Source organism: Eptesicus fuscus, chromosome 3, assembly GCF_027574615.1.
Source record: "Eptesicus fuscus isolate TK198812 chromosome 3, DD_ASM_mEF_20220401, whole genome shotgun sequence".
In the NCBI taxonomy this organism is placed as follows: domain Eukaryota; kingdom Metazoa; phylum Chordata; class Mammalia; order Chiroptera; family Vespertilionidae; genus Eptesicus; species Eptesicus fuscus.
The window spans coordinates 4973311-4991240 of NC_072475.1; positions in this window are offsets into that span (position 1 = coordinate 4973311).

Genomic DNA, 17930 nt, shown 5'->3' on the forward strand with positions numbered 1-17930 from the left:
ACCCGAGGATATTTTTTTCTATTGATTTTTAGGGATGTGAGAATAAACAAGTCATCTTTTCTGTCAAAGAACAGTTTAGACAGCCACCATTTTGGACTGTGTGACTTGGCAGCCGCCATGTTGGCCGCATGGCTTGCAGTTCCCTTGGGGGCTGCCATCTTGAAACAGCAAAGGCCAGCCCCTCCCTTTGAATTAGCCAATCGTGAAAGACTGTGCACCTGAGCTCCAATCAAGAGCAAAGGACAGGTCACGTGTGTCAGGGATTGTAAACCCGAGCAGGCGGTCTGCTCGGCGTGTGGGGGCTTCCAGACCATGTGTGCTCACCCTTCTATGTAGAAGTAAAGATGTTTGCCTTGCTGCCTGGCTCCCGAGTATGTTTTGTGTTCTACCAGGGAGAGGGGAAGAGAGAGGGGAAGACAGAGAGGAACATCGATGTGAGAGAAACACATCGATTGGCTGCCTCCTGCATGCGCCTGAACCAGGACCAGGGCTGGTCAAGAGCCTGCAACCAAGGTATGTGCCCTTGACCGGAATCGAACCCGGGACCCTTCAGTCCACAGGCCGACGCTCTATCCACTGAGCAAAACTGGCTAGGGCAAGATTTATTTTTCTTTAACCTTCACGTTGCTCTAAAAAATAAAGTCTAATTAAAAAGGAAAAGAAAACAACTCTCACTTCAGACCACAGCTACCTCCCCACCTCACCACCAAGCCTCTGCTCTCTCCACTCAGGGGGACCCCTGCCCCCCTGGGGACCCAGACTGGCCTCGCTGACTGCTGGCTCCTTTTCCTCTTGGATAAAAAGACTGAGACAGCCTGTCACGCAAAGCCCCAGGGGACAGACTAAAAGGCTGGGCCTGGGTCTGCACAGAGGTGCTGGGGAGTGACATGAGTTTCATGACACGAAAGATGCCCAATTGAGCCAAAGGAAGGACACGCCCCCTCCCCAAGGCCACTTATAAAGATGACTCCGTGGACTGAGACCCTTCCCGGGGCCACCTGGAAGGTGTGGGCTGGTGACAGCGGGGCACCCTGGGAAGGACCCAGGTCACGGGGTCACCCAGGAGCAGAGTCACCCCCTTCAGGGAACCGTGGACAGGTCCTGCTGGCCCCAGCCTCCATGGCTGCGGGAACCTCCCAGTCCTCACGGGTTCCTCCTGAGACGCTAGGGCTGGAATCCAGGCCCCTTAGTTAAAACTGTGGGGACCCCTTGAGTCCTGGGCCCCCGCCCGCAGTGACCACACACAGAGAGGGGGAGTCACGGAGGAGGGACAGCCCCGGGACCTTTGTGGGCGGCCGCAGGTGCCCCCGAAGCAGAAGGAAACTTTAGATCAGGGGAATGGGCCTCACCCGGGGACCAGCCCATGTCGGCCCTGACTGGCTCTGTGCACAGAAAGGGGCGTGGCCGGCCCCGCTTTGACCCCGCCCCCCCTCCAGGTTTGCTGGGGAGCCAGGTGGGCCTGCTGGCAGTAGAAGGCCCATGAAATCATTTGGTCTGGCCCTGCCCAGGCATCAGGGGTGAGTTAATTAAATGTTTGGCCAAATATAGCAGGCTAATTTTTAAGTGGATAATTTTGTCTGGCCCAAGAATGATGTTATAAATATCCCAATGGCCCTTGGCAAGAGAAAGATCCCCCACCCCTGGCCAGGAGTGGCCGGTCTCCAGGCCGAGATCAGAGCTGTCCTCCTGCCCCTGGGCCTGCAGCCGTGCAACCCCGTCCTATTTCGGAGCCAAGTTCGGGACTGTTTTCTAGACCTACCGGCTTCCCCTCCCCCAGTCCAGCTGATCACCTGGTTGCTAGGCCCCTGGTTACCTTAGAGACAGGACACTCCCAGGGCCCCTGCCAGCCATGGAGGGCCTGCTCCTGGAGCACCTGTGGGGGCGCTGCTGCTGGTTTCGGAGAGCCTGAGAAATGTCCCAAGACTCGCCGCGTTCCCCTGGGGGGTCCCGGTGGGCGCCCTGGTGGTGGTGTCTGTGATAGTAAAGAGACGACCCACTCCAAGAAGTGCGCAGGCGCCGGTGAAAGGATCTGCCCGCCGTGAAGTCTGTGCAAAATGTGAGGATATTGGGCCCATGGCAGCAGCCGAGGGCCCCTCAGGTCACCGGGGGAGGCCGGGCCTCTCCTGTCCCAGACCTTGTGCACTGAACACACACCTGAGCAGGTGCCACCTCGGGACGCGGGTGACAGAGCCCACCTCCTGCACGTCCCCCGAGACCGACGGGCAGCCCGGCTCAGACGCCCAGAGCTGCGCCAGGAGGAGGCTGGGATGGAAGAGAAACCCCGGAGCGGGGGGAGGAGGAGGAAGGAAGCGGGTGCCCTGGAAGGCACCAAGGGAGCGGGTCCTGCGACCCCCCGCGGTCAGTGGGTGATGGGCTTGGCCTTCCCTCCACAGAGGGAAGCAGGGCGTGGGGACCCTCTCGCCCCGGGGTGGGAAGTTGCTCTCCAGGGCGCCCCTCACGCTGCTGACCCCCCTGTGCGCCTTCCCAGGGCCCCGAGGAAAGTGGGGACCAGCCGGGCAGCGGCGGGAGCAGAAGCGATGAGCGGAGAGCCGGCGGCTGCCGCGTGGAGAGTTGCACCTGAGAGAAGAGATTCCGGGGCTGACGCTGGAGCTGCCCCGGCTGCCGATGCGCACGGAGATCCTGCGACTCAGCTTCACAGACAACTGCTGGAGGCGGCAATGGAGGAGAAACTTTCAACGCCTGGAGAAGCATGAACTCCATGAGTCAGGTTGTGGCCGTGCGCAGGGAGATGGCCCGAGACATGGAGGAGCAGCTGCGAAGAAGCACTCTCTACGATGACATTGAGCTCCGATGCCAGCAGAGAGGAGCTGAGGGCGCCTGCATGGAGAGGAAGTTCCAGGACCTGAGGAGAGGAAATGATCAACAGGCAGATGCTGGCCGAGGTCAAGTCCAAGTCCCGGCCTTCCCAGGTGGCCCTGCTGCTCCTGCTGCTCCCCCTGCAGCCCACAGAGGCCCTGCAGCCAGGCCACCCCTGGGTCATGGGGAGGGTCCTACGGGGAGAGCTCAGGGATCCGGGGTCACCTGCAGGTGTGACTCACCATCCCCGGCAGCTGGGTCCTGAGCACCCACCACCAGGCACAGCCTCGGTCTGTGTTTCTCTCCAGTGATTCTGACCTCTCTCTGGTTTGGCTCTCTCTGCATTCATGCCCCAGCCACCCTTAGCAGACACGGCATGGGAACTGCACAGCAGTGCATGTAAATATAGATCCCTTCATACAATGCTCACGGATACAACATGTCCCAGGAGACCCTTTAGAATTACAGACTAGATGCATTGTGTTTTTATTTAAATGACCACCATGACCTAAACCGTCCTCTAAGTTTGACATGGACATTTAAACAATGGCCATGACTGTTTGCCAAGGCTATTTTTACACACCTATAGACTTAATATGTACCTAAAAAATGTTTGGTTGGTTTTAAAAACAATGCAAACAAAACACTTAAACAGGACAACACTCCATTCAAACTACATAATGTTTGCGTTGCTTTGGTCCTAAATTCATAGTTTAGCCCTAAAAATCATAGGATAGTTTAGCCCTAAATTCATAGATTAGAAATCTTTACATTTCTTTCCTGCTTTATAGTTTTATCTTATTGTTTTTTATCTAAGATACTGTTTATTGTTTAGCATTTCTAAATTTTATACCGTCAAAATAAAAAAGCTTTCTCTTGATGGCGAATTCACACACATGCACTCACTCTCATTCTCTCTTTCACACACACACACACAACACACACACACACACGCACGCACAATGAACATACAAGGTCCTCTTAGTCATTTGAATCGGAAGAAATTGTAAAAACTGCTGCCAATTGGAAGAGATGCTTTACATAAATCAGTCCCTGGGAGACAAAGCGGTGAGCATGTCCCTGGCACGGAGAGAAGGCCCCGGAGCCACACACACAGAGCAGAGCTGCTCCAGAAGACCCCCCAGAAGCAGCTCAGGACGGGCCGGGGGAGACACTGAGCCCAGGCACCTCCACGGGACAGGCATGGGGGAGGGACAAGGCCGGCGCCCAGGTGCCAGCAGTCGGGAACCTGGGCCTGGGGGAAGGAGGGCCGTGGGGTCCTCTGAGCCCAGTGAGGGGCCTGTCCCCACCCTCTGCCCTCCTGTCCTCAGTTACTCCGAGCAGGGCACAGCCCCCCAGAGGCCCGGGGAGTGCAGGCCGGGAAAGGGCCTGAAAGGATTTGGAGATGCCCACCAGACTTGACTCATTTTGACCCACAGTGCATGCGGCTTTGCTGCCTCGTTCACGCCGTTTATTTAGCAAATGCCCACGGAGCTTCACGGTGGCTTCAGGAGGCCTAGGTGCGTGGACACAGTGATCAGAGAGGGTTTCCTCTGGGACACAGTCCCAGGCGCGAGGGCGCTGGGAGCCCCTGGCTGGGCAGGACGGAGGGGTGAGCCTGTTGCTCCCCTGGACCCCGGTCCACATCCAGCTGAGGAGGCCACAGCAGGGCAGGCACCAACCTGGAAGCTAGAAACTCCGGGGCCGAGTGGTCCCGACAATGAGAACCAAGACGGGCAGGAAGAGGCTGGGGTGTGATATGCAGGTCGTGGGGCTGCGAGAGTTCACAGCGCCGAGTCCCCAGCTCCCCCGAGCTCCCTGGGCCAAGCAGAAAGGGACACGCGACCAGGAGGAAGCCGTCTTTCTGGAAGCAGCAGAGAGGGCAGGGCTGGGCTGGCACAGCGCTCTCCCGGGTCCACACGGACACCCCGCGATGTCCCGGGCGGGTCTTCCTGCGAGGCTCCCGGGCGCCCTGTCTGTTGGCGCCATCGAGGTCAGAGTCCCGGGGGGAGGGTTCATCACCGCCTCTCCAGCCCCCCTTCTGGGCTCATCGGAGTCATAAAGCATCTTAATACCAGGCCACATCCGTTCCCCAACCACAGGTGAGCCCCCGGTTACAGATGGCCTCTGCGGAGCCCCCTGACCTGGTCCCCAGCCTAAGCTGCATGGTGGCATCCATCCTGAGCAGTGGCCGAGGGAAGGCGCCGCCCCCTTCCTCACCCCCTGCTGGACCGTCCAGTCCCTGTCAGCATCCGTGTGAGTCTGAAAGACCTTCTGCCCGGGCCCTGGTCTGGGGGGACCCTGGGCCTTCTCTCCTGAGCTTGTGGCAAAGGCTCTCTCTCTCTCTCTACACACACACACACACACACACACACACATACACACACACACGTCCAGCCAGCGTGGAATCGGACAGTCACACGCCCAGGGCAGGGAGTCTGTCCCCCCATCCAACGGCCGGTTGCTGAGAACAGGGGCCCAGGTGCTAACGCTGCCGGCGCCCCGCCTGGAAGGCGCACGGGCCTGTTTCCAGGGCCACGCAGAGTTTGCCCGAGTTTGTTTGGAAAAGGGACGTGTTATTTACGGTCTCTGAGCTGTGCCAGCGAGGATGCCGGGAAGACAGAGCCAGGGACAGGGGCTGGGCGTATTGTGTAAGGACTTGCTGCCGGGGAAATGTGAAACCCGCGGCATTGCTGGGCGCCCAGGGACAGGAGGCAAGACGGTGTGGAAATCCTGGCTCGCTCGGCTCCCCAGTCGCTGTCACTGGTCTGAGGGCCCCCAGCGTGTGGGGACCCGGGCCAACAGACGGCAGGGGCCTGGCTGCCTGTGTCGGGGAGAAAGAGTGCTGGCTGGCAGCTGGGTTGTCCAGGCCCGGGGTCCCCCCAGACCAGGGGCCGGGCAGAAGGTCTTTCAGACTCACACGGATGCTGACAGGGACTGGACGGTCCAGCAGGGGGTGAGGGAGGGGGCGGGGCCTTCCCTCGGCCACTGCTCAGGATGGATGCCACCATGCAGCTTAGGCTGGGGACCAGGTCAGGGGGCTCCGCAGAGGCCATCTGTAATCGGGGGCTCACCTGTGGTTGGGGAATGGATGTGGCCTGATAGTAAGATGCTTTATGACTCTGATCAGCCAAGAAGAGGAGCTGGGGAGGCGGTGATGAACCCTCCCTCGGAGACTCTGACCTCCATGGCACGGCCAGACCGTCCCTGGCTGCAGCGCCTCCGGGTGGGGCTGTGGCACCTTCTCCAGGGCGCCCCTGCTGGGCTCAGAGTGAAGAGCAGGTGGGGCATCGGGTGTAACTTCACTGTCAGCACCCGGGACCTATGAAGCCCTGACCAAAGTTCTCTCCTCGAAGCCCAGGCGAGCAGCGGCTCGTGGCGACAGGTGCCACCAGGCCCATAGCACCTGTGTGTCCACTGGCTGGGCGCCCGCCGAGGCCAGGCCCCGTCCCGTGCCTACACTAGAGTGGACGGCCCTCCCACCGGTTCTCCGCGGCGGGCGTGAGGTCTCCGGTCTCCAGCTGAGAAGCAGGAGATCCGATTCCCAAAGCCCAAGAGGCCAGAGCGGGATCTGAACCCTCCCCTGTGGGGGCGCCTGGCCTCCCCTTCCCTTTCCCCTCTGCCCACATTGAGTCTATTTGCCTCCCGCCCTTCCTGCCTCTTCCTGCCGCTCCCTTTCCCCAGTTTTTCCTCCTTTCTCTTATTTGCCTCCTCTCTACCACCCAAGTCCAGGTGATCCACCCAACATCCCCCCTGGCGCCCCCAGAGGGAGCACTTTGTGGGTGCTGGGCACTTGGAGATAGTGGACCTTCTCGCTGACCCGGAGCGTTTGTAAATATGCCCCTAAGTTACACAGACAGGGGTTGTGCTCAGGGGTTTTCATGAAAAATCAAGGCGAGCTGAATACTTGACTCTCTTTGGTTGGTTTCCACGTCCATGCAGCGTTCAATCAACCCCTGCTAATGCGTAATTCAGGGTCGGGGGCTGGGGGACCTGCTGGGTGGCTGGTGGGAGGGTGGGTAATAGAAGGCAGGGAAGGAGAGAGGAGAGTGGGGAGCAGGCGGGGAAATGGACCCTTCCCCAGGATGAATCAGACTTCTTCAAGGAGAACTCTCGCCCTGATTTCTGGACCCACTTTGGACTTAAACCCTCTTTGAGCCATCAGCTATATATTTACTCGCTGCCAGTTCCTAATCTTTCCCAGCGAGCTGAGCTTTTCCCATTTGAAAAGTAAAAAACAGAGAACCCTCAGGACAGCTGTTTTCCGTCAGCAACGCTGATGGAGAGAGAGTTCCAGGGGAGAACATCACCTCCCTGTGACCCGAGACGGGTACTGTCCTACCAGCCAGACTCTGCGGCCCCTCTGTACTGTTCCGCGATGGCCGATGCCTCCTTTAGACATGGAGATGTACCTGAAATCGGTCATCAGAGGGTAAGCGAAATATCCACGGAGCGATCGCAGGTACTAACGTTTGCAAAAGACTTGTTCAAGGAGCGTGTGGAGCAACCAGTGGCCGAGCCTGCTCTTGTCCATGCCCTCCCTCTCCAGGGCGCCTTGGAGGGTGTCTGCTCTGTCCACGCCCTTCTCTGGACGGAGGCACTGCCTCAGGAGCAGGCCTGACACCTGTCGATCGATGGACCATCGCACAAGTTTCACCTCTGAGCCGAGGAGGATGGAGGCTCCCCATCAGGTTTTCTGGATTTGAATTCCAGCTCTGTCACGTACTGGCCTTGTGTCCTTGGGGAGTTCATCCACTCTGCGAGCTCCAATCTCTCCATCTGTTGAACGGGGCGGGGGGATTTTAATCCCTGCCTCACAGTGTGGTGGCGGGATGCCCTTCATAGCATGTGTATAACTCAGAGCACCAAGCTGCCCTATGGGAAGAACTGGGGATGCTATAGACCCCTTCTCAGAATCCTAGTGGGGGGTTCTGTGTTTTTTAAATATATATATACTAGTAGCCCATTTGCAGGAAAAATCCTGCAAGCGGCCGCTGTGGCCGCGTGTGCTGCTGCCGCCCACCCCGCTCCGCCCTGCTCCGCCCCACTCCGCCCCGCCCGGGCTTTCCCTCTGGCAGCCACCTTGCTTTCCGCTTTTCCTCCCTCTTCCTTCTAAGTTGTCTTCAGTCTTCACTCCTCCCTCCCTCAGCGTATGCAAATTAACTGCCATCTTTGTTGGATAATTTGCATACTCGCCCTGATTGGCTGGTGGGCGTGGCTTTGGCTGGTGGGCATGGCTTGGGCGTAGCGAAGGTGCGGTCAATTTGCATATTACTATTTTATTAGGTAGGATATTGATTTCAGAGAGGAAGGGAGAGGGGAGAGAGAGAGAGAGAGAACCATCAATGAGGAGAGAGAACCATTGATTGACTGCCTCCTGCAAGCCCCACACTGGGGATCGAGCCCGCAACCTGGGCATGTGCCCTGACCGGGAATCGAACCGTGACCTCCTGGTTCACAGGTTGACGCTCAATCACTGAGCCATGCCGGCCAGGCCAGAATCCTAGTTTGAATGCATAATGGGAAATGGGAAAGGAAACCAAGGTCGTTGAAACGCACACTGCATGGCGGCTGTGGGAAAGTGCCGCCCGGCTTCTCTGGGATGCAGCAGGGCCAGCGCAGGTCCCAGAGCGGCTGCAGTCTCGAAACAGCGACGAGAAGTGGCATTCCGAGAGGCCGCCACAGTAGCCACATGGCGGGGTCCCTGCGACTTGGATCGGTGATGAGTCCAGGGGCTGCCCTCTGCTGCCTCCATTCACTGAGCGAAGACGAGGCTACCTTTTAGCTGGACTACGTTTAGTTTAGTGCAGTGGTCGGCGAACTGCGGCTCGTGAGCCACATGCGGCTCTTGAGCCGCGGTTTGCCGCTCTGTTGACTAATGAGTTTGCCGACCACTGGGTGAGGGGCTTAATCACAAGGAACAACAACAGCCTGTAATTATTAGAATCGAGAGTCTAGGTCAGTGGTTGGCAAACTCATTAGTCAACAGAGTGGCAAACTGTGGCTCACGAGCCGCATGTGGCTCGCGAGCCGCAGTTTGCTGACCACTGGTTTAGTGTAAGTTCAAACACAGTTCTTCCCACCCAGGTTCATGCATGGACGGTGAGGAGTCACGACCCGGGGGCAGGGGGTGAGGACAGGGAAGGACTCAGCCCTCAGGGGAGGTGGGAGCCTTCAGAGCAGGGTGTCGCAGAGGCAGTCTGCCTCCTGCCCCTGCCCCCTTCCCTCCGGCAGCTCCGCTGAGTGACAGCGTCCGGAGGCGGCGTCTGCCAGGCGCTCTCTTTACCTGCCTGAATGTGAAGTTCAGAGGCACGCTGGTCTCTCAGAGGAAAGCCGTGGGTGGAACACTTTAAATGTCACACCCACCTGAGCGGGCGCAGAGGGGCCTGCAGCCTTCGATTGTCGTTACTTAGGGAGCATTTTCAAGCTTTCAGAGCTGAGAGCTTGTCAGCGCGGAGGGGCTTTTAGCAGCTTTCCCCACCCTCCCCCGCTATCAATTATTCCTCCTCCAGCTCCCCAGGTGGCCCAGAGCACATCCCACCTGGGGGGCTGGGCTCCCCACCCGGAGTGAAACCCCAGCCTGGGAACTGCCCCCTCAACCTGGCCATGACCTCCTACCTCTCAGCACAGGGGCGGGCAGGACCCCCCTAGCCCAGCCCCCTTCACAGGTGAATACAGACTCCTGCCAGAGCGCCCTGTCTCCTTCTGAACTCACAGGCACTAAGGACCCTGTGATCCTGGGGCACCGATGGAAGGTCTCCTGTTTGAGAGCTACGCTGTCACGGAGAAAGCCGTCGAGCCCGAGACACTGAGAAACAGACTCGGCCCCGCTGGGCCCTGGATCCCCCTGTTCCTGAAGCCTCGCCGCCCAGGCTCCGGGAGGACCTACACCACGGCGTCCCCTTTGAGGCCTAAGCCAGTTCGAGCTGAGTTTCTGCCCCTTGCGTGTGACAGAACCTTCCTGGCTATATTCTGAAACAGGCCTGCCGGCGAGCGCACCCGTGCTCAGCAGAACGCTCCCTGCAGAGGACGGCATCCAGGAGGCGCCACGGTGAGGGGCTCCCGGGGTCAGCTGCCAGCACCTGGGCTCCCACCCCACAGGCATCAGAGGGCGGCGTCCCCTCGGGAGTCAGCCCTGTTCCCGGCGCGGGGACCCTCGCGGTGAGGCCTCTTCCAGACCTCCCCAGTGGACACAGCAGAGGCCACGAGGTGAAGGCTCAGCCGTGACCCCTGACCTGCCAGGCCCTCCTAGGCTCCTCGGGGGAGCAGGGCAGGGCTGGGGTGCTGGGCTCCGCTGGGTGCAGGGGAGCCTCCCTCCAGGGCAGGCTTCTGGGAGGGGCTGACCCCCCGGGAAGGGAAGGCCACCAGAGACCAGACTCAGGCGTCTCTGTCCCTAACAATGATACCAGGCGCTGTCTGGATTCCTAACGGAGGGTTCTTCCGGACCTTCCAAACCCAGCCCTGCAGCCCTGTCTCCCCTGAGCTGCCTGGGCTGAGGCCTGCCCGGGGCTGCCCACACAAGGCCCCCATGCCCAGCCCTCCTCCTCGCTCGCTCATCGGCCTCGCACAGCCAGGAGGGAAGAGGCAGGCGCTGGTCCCGATGGAACCCCCATCCTTGGACCCCCAGAAGTTATTAAGGATGCCAGGAGAGGCTCCTCATTCAACAGCTCCCGGAGCTCCCGTCATCCCAAGCGCCTCCTCTCTGCCCTGTCACCCACGCCAGCGTGGCCGCCGAGCCTGGCTGATGCGCACCGGGCAACTTGATCGCTACTTTCCACGAGGGCCAACGTGGGCTGAGCCGGTTTTACATTTGCATCTTCTCTCGCGTTCCCACTGCTGCTGAAATTTCAGGTCTGAAGCCCAGGTGAGGACGAATGAAGTCTGAGAGACTGGAATAATTGTCAGATTGACGTTAATGGGCAGTTCTGTTCCCACGCCTGCCGAACATCTCATTTCAGGCATCAGGTGGGATCTTTGAGCTGAAATCACATCTCCACCCACCCCTGAACTCTGAATGGAGTGAGAAAATTAGGCAGCTATTACCTCCTCTATGAAGATTCATAAAGAATCGGCTGGAGATAAAAGAGACATTTTCTTTCTTTCCTGGGCAAAGTGAGTGCCCGGTTAGAGCAACCCACTTCCTGAGAGAGAGACACGGGCGCAGGGAGCAGTGTTGGTGAAAAATGTACGTATATCTGATTCCTCTCTAACTTTTAAGGAAACAGGTAACTAGACAAACAACACAGAAAAAGTAAACTAATGCAAATATATTTCTCTCCTTTCCGCATCCAGCGCGGCTAGAGAGCAGGTCCAGTTCCTGAGTAGAGGAGCTGGGGATTGAGAAATGAAAGAAAGAGAGAGACAAGACACAAAATGGAAGGGAAAAGCTGGGAACCGGGTGGGACCGCTGCCCTCTTCTGCTGGAGAGACAGTGACCCAAAGCCGATACAGCGTGTTTATTTTATATCCCCAAATACCAGGGAGTTTCACCAAAAGTCAAGACAAAGGAGATTATTTGCATTCTTGAGTAGGCCCGAGCATTCCTGGTGCTTGACTGGATTTACATATCAAAACACACTCCCCGGACACCTGGGCAAAGATAAGAGTCAATGCTGAGAACACATCTGCCTTTTTGGTAAGATGTGTAACCAAGATGTGGCTTTGCCTGTCGCCTTGGGTTCAGCTGGCAATAATTAAAGAATGCCCATGTGCCTTCCCAGGTGCTGTCTACAGTAGACCTCTTCCTTAGATACCTGTTTTAAAAGGGACCTTCTGGGAATGTCCTGGGCTTGACACAAAATTCATCATGAACTTGACCAGTGACACTGAGTTCACAGTTGGCCCCTGGGTGTCATGTGGCGAATACCAGGTAGAAATAAATGTCGTCGTTTGCTGGGCTCTGCTCACTGGGGGGGAGGCGCGCCTCTGCCACTGGGCCGGCAGGACGGAGAGGGGGGGAAGGGCAACCCCCACCCCTCCAACCTCAAGCTTATCCTCACCAAGGTGTTCCAGGGCGGGGCGGAGTTTGAACTTCTGCGCACCCCCTCTGCTCCCTCGGTGGGGAGTGCAGACCCACCTGGGGAAGGTGTTTCTACCACAAGGCCTCTAGGGCATGGCACACAGTTATCACAGGGAGCCTTGCCCCTGACACGGGACCCAGGAGAGCTGTCCACAGCCCCAGGCACGGTGCTGTCCAGCAGCCCAGAGCCCCGTGTCCCCGTGTACCTCCGGCTGAGCCTCGGGGGACCAGGCCAGGCGGCGTGAAACATGTCCCTGGTTGTCTAGGGACACATGTTCCAAAAACTGACAGTGAACATATATGTGCAGGAACGTTTTTCATTTGAAGGGACTCTTCCTGTCGTCCAGACTAAAGGTGCTCAACTGGATGGAACCAGCCAGGAGGCCTTTTCTGTCCTTATGCATTTTAGGTTGAGCATGGGCTGACCGTCTGATTGAGGGGACATGTCTTGGTTGCTCCCCTGGTGAAATGATCATGGTTTTGCATTACAAAACCTTTTTTCACGCATAACTTCCTGAGGGGGTCTGATGGAGTGCCAGGAGCCGTGGGGGTTCCTTTGTCAATGGTACCTTCTTTGAGCAAACATCATCATCTCATTTTGCAGCAAGGAAACGGAAGCTCAGAGTGGTTAAGTGACTTGAGCCAGATCAGAGACGTAATGATTGGCCAACCCAATATCCCTTCCTCACAAGTCTATGCTCTTCTGCCGGGACCATCGGAAGATCCCTCAGGAAGTGCGGGCTGGAAGGGCTGCCGTTGGAAATCTGGTCAAGTTCCTGCCCATGATGGAGGAAACCTCGAGGTCTAGAGGTGGGTCCAAGGGCTCATCATCACTCCGGCTTTCCAACAAGCGGCTGCAAAGCTGGGGTGAAACCCCAGATTTTCTAAACCCAAGGTCTTCCTCACATCCTTTTTTCTTTATTTAAAGAATTTTGATTTTACCAAATCAACCGCAACGTAATCTGCATAAACACCGCAATTTATTTAGTCTATTTTTACCACTGTACCTAGCGTCAATAATAGCATCGAGCAGCTGAGATGCTCCATTTGGTGAACAAATGGGTCGTAGGAAGATAAGTAGAACTTGCAAAGAAGTTCTGGTGCATTGCCTACCTATCACTCCCTCTCAAGTCTCCACACAGCACGGAGGGTGGCTAGCAGCCCAACCATCAGCCAGGACCCAGGGCCAGAAGGAAGCCAACATTATCGGGCCTCTTGCCCTTGCACTTCATTCAAATCAGTAAACATACAACCATTTGTTTCCTTTACAGATACTCTTATCACAAAGGGATACATCACAACACGGGAAATTCTGCCGGTCCCATCCAGCGTGGCGTCAGAGGGCCAATTCCTCTGACTTTCCATTTTACCCGAGATTCTCACTCTACAGTTCCGTAGGAATGCAGGAAAGCTGTTCTGTAGATAAATCCCTAGGTTTATCCACCCATGTATTATTTATTCTTATGCAATTAGCAACCACTTTTCTGAAAAAAAAAAAAAAAAAAAGAAAAAAAAAAAAAGGACGTCGGGGCTGAATAAATCAAGGACATTTGGGCTGAATAAATAAATCTCTTGTGTCTTATTCCTAGCAGCAATTCTGCTTCTTTATGGACCTGGAATCTCATACTGAGCTTGGTTTAAGAGATGAATGAGTAAACAAAGCTGTTCTGAGTAATTAGTATCCAATTAGGTCAAAGGTTTCATGTCTGTGTGAGTCAAGGCCTCTCTTTTTTCCAGCCTCTGGGAAGAGCTAAGTAGGCCAAGCCTCTGTTTATAAAGCAAAGTCCATGCTGCCTGCCCGGGCCATTTTATACGTTGTTAGGACCTGCATATCTAGAGTTTACTCGATTTTTTTTATTGCCCCTTCCTTGCTGCTGATGAAAGGGGCAAGACTGGCCCCCAGGGATCCTGGTCCTTCCTCTCTGTGTTCATCTCCTAGGCGCTTCCAGCTCGGCAGCATCACCCAGAAGCTACACCCTGACTCAGAGGGAAGGGCATGACCCTGCCCTCTGTGGGGAAAGGTCACGACCCTGTTCTTTTCATCGCAGACCTGTTTCCAATGAGAAGCCTGGAGTAAGAGCCTCTCTACTAACTAGAGTGTGTCCTGATTTGTTTTTCCCAGCTTTGTATTATGACAATGTCCCAATGTGCAGAAAAGGTAAAAGAACGCGACGAACATGGGTGTGCCCACTGCTTAGATTCACCAATTGTGAAGACTTTGCCGAACGCTTTGAACGTGATTTGCACTGTTAATATTTCTGCATGCATCTCCTAAGAATAAGGACATTCTTTTGTACAACCAAGGGAATATTATGAAAAAGAATTTATTTCTTTTACGCTATCGAAGTAATTAGAGTAACGGTGCTCATAATATCTCCTTATTATCCTCACAGAGTCTATAGGATCTGTAGTAATGCTTCTGTTTGGTTCCCGATGTGGCAATTTGTGTCTTCTCTCTGTTTTTCTGAATAGGTCTAGTCAGGGATTTATCAATTTCATTTAAAAATTTTTTCCAATGAGCCAGCTATGGATTTCATTCATGTTATTTTTTGTTTGTTTCTCATTCCATTGATTTCTACTTTTATGTTTATTACTTCCTTCTTATTTTTTGGTTTAGTTTGCTCCCTCCGCCCCCCACCTACCCCACCCCACCCCGCCCACCAGCATTTTAAGTTGGAAGTGTGGATGATTTTTTTAAGCTATACCCCACAAATGTTGCCAGGTTGTGGTTTTATTCTTATTTAGTTAAAAATATTCTTAACCCCCCTTATGATTTCTTCTTCGACACACAAGTTATTTAGAAGCATGTTGTTTAATTTTTAAATATTTGGAGATTTTTTTCAGATATTCTTCTGTTGTTTTCCTATTAAATTCTGCTGTTGGGCAAAGCATAAACTTTGTATGATTTCAGACTTTTTATATTTGTCAAGGTTTATTCTATGACTAGGCGCCTGGCCTATCTTGGTATATGTTCCTCCTGCACTTGAAAGAAATGGCTGTTCTGCTGGTGTTGGGTAGATATTTCTGCGTCAATTAGGCCCAGCTGATGAATAGTATTATCCTGACTGAGTTTCTGTTGGCTTGTTTTATAAATTAAGAGAGAAGTGCTAAATTTTTCAACTAAAATTATTAATTTGCCTAGTCTTTCAGGTCTGTCAGTTTTGCTTCATTTACTGTGTATATACACATTTAGGATTGTTATATTTTTGGTGAATTAACCTCTGTCACCATAAAATCTCTATCTCTGTTAATAATTCCTCTTCTGAAGTCTGTTTTCTCTCATGTTAATACAGCCACTCTGACTTTATTTTGCTTATAGTGTGCATGGGGTGTCTATTCCATCTTTTACATGTCTTTGTCGTCACCTTTAAAGTGGGTTTTTTAATAGATCACACATATGTTTGTCTTTTTTTATTTTAGAAGCTCTGTTTTTAATTGGAGTGTGGACTATTACACATGTTAAAATTTTTAATATGGGTGAATTTAAACCTATCACGTTTCTATTTTTTTCTATTTGCCCCAACCCTTCCTTATTTCCTTTTTCCTCTTTTCCTGCTTTTCTTTGGATTGAATGTATACATATATATTTTTTACTTTTCTATTTATCTACACTATTGGCTGATGATAAGCTATACTTCTTGTTTCCTTATTTTGAAAGTGACTAAGGTTATAATATTCAACATTAACTTAACACAGTCCATATTATGCCACTTCATGTATAATGGACAATTCTTAGAACATTACATTTCTCTTTCCTCCCTGTTGTTGGTGCTATTCTGTTGTTGTCACGTTTTATTTCTCATATAATTTTAAACCCACAATACATGTTTACATTTGGCTTTAATATTCAGTTACCTTCCAAAGGACTTCTTAATGAGGCAGTACGTTTCTATTTACCAATTTTTGGCACTCTTCTTTTCTCTGTATACATTCGAGCTTTCATGTGCTCACAGGTTTCACATTCCTGTGATTTAAAGAACTTGGCTTCTATTTATTGTAGAGCAGCTCTCCTGCAAGTGAATTCTTGCAGCTTGTGTTTGTCTGAAAAGACTTTATTTCCATTTTTCAAAGGATTCATTTCCCTGAATAGAATTATAGGTTGACAAGATTTGCTTGCTATCTATCTATCTATCTATCTATCTATCTATCTATCTATATCTGTCATCTATCAATTTATCTATCTATCATCAACCTACCTCCCTTTAATATTTTGTTCCTTAGGGCCTGCATAATGTCTGATGAAAAGTTCATAGTCATTCTTACCTTCATTCATTTGTACATATGTTTATTTTCTATCTCTGCTTTGAAGAATTTAAAAATACTACCAACTATGAACAAGGGTTTCAATTTCTCCACATTCTTGCCAAAATTTATCATTTTCTATCTTTTTAAAAAAATAAATGTTAGCCTTTCCCGTGGGTGTGAAGTGTTTTGAATTGTAGTTTTGATTGACATTTCTTGACTAACTAATGATGCTAAGCATCTTTTCCCATGCTTATGACCAAACTGTTAACAATTAGGTTATATCAACTATCCCACAGCCTGAAAAAAGAGGGAAAGCTACACAATTTATTTCATGAAGCTATGTTGACCCTAATTTCAGCACCTAACAATGATAATACAAAATAAAGAAAACTACACCTAAACCTCACTTAGGTGTAAATTTAAAATCCTAAATAAAGTAGCTGCAAAATAAATAGTATCTCAAAAGCATTTTCTAGCCATGATCCAGGAAAACTAATCTTACCTTGAAATTGCAAAAGGGTTCAATATTAGCAAATCTGACATCATAATACTTTATGTCAGCAGCCCCCACTTTTAATAATAGTTTAAAGGGCATTCAATAACACCTAAAATGTAGTCCCAAAATAAAAAAATAATTCTTAGGGAAAACTAGGACTAGAGGATACTCCTTTCACATAATAATTTCATAAACAAGTGGCCAACATCTTACTTAACAGGCAAACACTGAAGGCATTCCCGATAAAACCCTGAGGGAACATCGGTGTCAGGGCAGGTGTGTTTGCTGCCAGTATTACCACTTCCTGTTGCTTAAGAAGATGTGACTCGTGTAACAGGATCTGAAAGAGAAATACAATCTATACCCATTGGGACGGAGGGGACGAAAATGTATTATACACCAACAATATGATCAGATAACCGAAACACTTAAGGGAATCAACTCTGAAACACTCAGAATTTACAAGAAAGCTTAGCAACATGGCCAGGTTTTTAAAAAAAATACTAAATGAACAACAATCAATAGCTTTTTTATAAACCAATAGGAAGCAACAGAAAATATACTCTCATGGGCAGAAAAAATTAAATTTTTATTAGCAACGTGAAGTAAACCACAAAACTTGACTGATAAACACACAAACATAAGGACAAACAGCACATAATGGAATGTTATACAGTCATTAAAAATCTGTAACGATGTGTGAAAATCATTCTGGAAAAACCAACACGGAATAAACAAAAAGCAGAATGCATAGAATATATTCACATGATTCTCTTTTTATAGAACATAAATTATATATTAGTCCCCAAAACAGAAATGAGTGCAAGTAAACCTAAGAGGTTTTAATACTTACTATTTTTGTGAGATGGATTATCAGACCATCTTCAATTTCTCTATACTTTTATACTATATTTCTACAACAAGCAACTATTACTTTTGAGGTCAGAAAAAAAATAACTTATTGAATTCATTTAAATTTAAATCCAAGCAACTGAAAAGTAATAAATTTATTGGCTACGTTTTATTTTCAAGATTCAAGTTTATGATTCTCTGAATCACCCTGGGCATGAGAGTGTTGCTAAAACAGGGGGTAATACCCAAGAGCAAAGAGTCTGGGACAGTGTTCAAGTGGACAAGCGTGGAAATATTCCTCTGGCTCCCCTGAGCTGGCCGGTCTGCCTAGAAACTAGTGAAAGAATATGAAGATGACATCACTGCAGGTGTTCTTTCAAAGCAGAACATACGTTTATAAAGCTTTGGCTGACAAAGCTGGAAGGGAGACAAGATTTTAAAAGCCTCAGATACTCTCTTTGTCGATGCTCGCCATCTTTATCTTCAAATAGAAGTATTTAT